Consider the following 2657-nt stretch of genomic DNA (forward strand, 5'->3'; position numbering starts at 1 on the left):
ATATCATATGTATATATAACACATATCATATACATATGTATGTAAACGTATCTGTGTGTGTCTAGGGATTTATAAATATATTCCTTCTTCAAGATTTGGGAGCTTTGGAAGATTCCTATCACTCTTCATGTTTTGTTTCTCCTAGAGGTGTTGAGCACAGCAACCGTTGGTTGCTATTGATTTCCAAACACCCAGTTCTTTTTCATCAGTCCAGGGGCCTGAGGCTGCATGCTTGCAGGGTTGTTTTGTTGTCTGTTGATTATTTCTACTGAGTGCAGGAGCACAGGATGTGGGTTCAGGGTTGTCACACTGCTTTTGGCCACTGGACACCCACTTCCTCCTAAGGGCCTTCTTTAATGTGGCATAGAGCTTTGTAACTGTCTGAAAGTGTGGAACCTGTGATGGTGTGTTTCTGTAAGTGGTGTGTGGCGCAGAAGCCTCCCTCCTGACTGTTGTAAATTGCTGGGATACCATTCCTGTGACTGTAAAATAGAGTCATTTGGCCTTCCTGTGTCTGACTTCCCGTTTCCCATGGTTGTTAATCACCAGTGCAGGCTCCCCTCTGCTGGGTCTTCCCTGGAGTGGTGCAATCAAGCACCTGGTGATTGCGTACAACCATGGGGCCCATGGGTCATCTGTGGTACTGACCCTATACCTAGGCTGATCTAGATTACTGGGATACTGACCCTCTGACTGGGATAGAGAGACACTTGGCCCAAGAGAGCTCTTAATGCCTGTGAGTATGAAGAGTGAGCTCTGTTCCCCTCTGCTGACTGGGTAAAAGAGTCAGTTGGACAGCCTGCCCCTGGTCTCTTACTGTTCAAATTTTGAATTGCTGCACTGGTTCCTTCTTCTGGGATATCCTTGATACTGTGCTATCCAAGCACCTTGAATCCTTCTACATCCATGAGGCCTACAGATAAAGCTGTCTCTGGCCTCCCTGTACTACAGAAGCCTCAGTTCTGGTGGGTACAGCCCATTGGGTTTTACTCATCACCAATGATGGGGTGGGGTGTCAGTTGGCCCATCTTTGTCTGAGCTCCCACAGAGGCTGTGTTGAGTGCTGGGTCAGAGTTAGCACTCCCTGAGAGTAATTAGCTCTTAGTCAGCTCCACTGCACTCTTTTGGTCCATGGTGAGGGAAAGGGGGTTTCAGTAACTTTCTGTTAGCAGTGATTCCTCTACAGGTAACTTCTAGACAGATTATTGGGATAACCCATTTCAGAGGTATTTCCACAGGTATGGATGCCTGTTGTGGGTACAGGGGTGTAAACGGTGGTTTCGGGTTCGTGTGCCGCCCACAGCCTCCTCATCACCACGGAAGGGAAACTGTGGAACTGGGGTCGAAATGAGAAGGGGCAGCTGGGCCATGGCGACACCAAGCGAGTCGAAGCCCCCAGACTCATCGAGTCCCTCAGCCATCATATGGGCTGCGTGTGGGCGCAACCACACCCTGGCCTTGACGGAAATGGGCTCCGTGTTTGCTTTTGGAACAAAATGGGACAGCTGGGGCTTGGCAAGCAGACAGATGCCGTCCCCAGCCCTGCGCAGATAATGTACATCGGCCAGCCAATTACCAAAATGGCCTGTGGGGCTGAATTCAGTAAGATAATGGACTGCAAAGGAAACCTCTATTCCTTTGGATGCCCTGAGTACGGCCAGCTGGGACACAACACGGACGGGAAGTTCATTGCCCTGGCTCAGCGGATAGAGTACGACTGTGAGCTGGTGCCCTGGAGGGTGGCCATCTTCATTGAGAAGACGAAAGACGGGCAGATCTTGCCTTTCCCAAACGTGGTGGTGCGTGACGTGGCCTGTGGCGCCAACCACACGCTGGTTTTGGACTCCCAGAAGCGTGTCTTCATCTGGGGCTTCGGTGGCTATGGCCAGCTGGGCCACGCAGAGCAGAAGGAGGAGATGATGCCGCGCCTGGTGAAGCTCCTCGACTTCCCTGGGTGAGGGGCCTCCCAGATCTTCGCTGGCTACACCTGCTCCTTTGCTGTCAGCAAAGTGGGTGGCCTGTTTTTCTGGGGGGCCACCAACACCTCCCGTGAGTCCACCATGTACCCGAAAGCAGTGCAGGATCTCTGTGGCTGGAGGATCCGGAGCCTGGCGTGTGGGAAGAGTAGCATCTTCGTGGCAGCGGACGAGAGCACCATCAGCTGGGGCCAGTCGCCGACCTTCAGAGAACTGGGCTACGGGGACCATAAGCCCAAGTCTTCTACTGCGGCCCAAGAGGTGAGGACTCTGGACCGCATCTTCTCAGAACAGGTGGCCATGGGCTACTCACACTCCCTGGTGATCGCAGGGGACGAGAGCAAGACCGAGAAGGAGAAGCTGAAGCCGCCCCCAGAGTACAACCAGCGCATGGCTCTGAGGCGCCGCGGCCCACAGCAGCGGTCACTCCACCTGCACCGGGACGGGAAGTCGGACTAGGAATCAAAAGCAAAGTTGACCGAAGGTGCATTTTTGTTAGACTCCCCGAGGTTCCGTTTTCTACGAGATTCAACGTTAACTACCTGTTTGCTTTCCAAAGTGTTTTTTTTTTTCTCCTTTTGATGTTTAATTTTTAATTAAAAGATTTGCTCATAAAAAAAAGATGGTTTTCAGTCCACAGTTTGTTCTAAGCTACTTGATCCCTTTCACGTCTTTGTTATT

At 51.5% G+C, this 2657-nt stretch overlaps 1 pseudogene; it reads left to right on the forward strand.

Moving 5' to 3' along the window:
- The first annotated feature begins 906 nt into the window (after nucleotides 1-906).
- LOC114084277 (protein RCC2 pseudogene) lies at nucleotides 907-2435 on the forward strand (annotated as a pseudogene).
- Nucleotides 2436-2657: the final 222 nt, after the last annotated feature.

This window comes from Marmota flaviventris, chromosome 5 (genome assembly GCF_047511675.1).
Source record: "Marmota flaviventris isolate mMarFla1 chromosome 5, mMarFla1.hap1, whole genome shotgun sequence".
Lineage (NCBI taxonomy): Eukaryota > Metazoa > Chordata > Mammalia > Rodentia > Sciuridae > Marmota > Marmota flaviventris.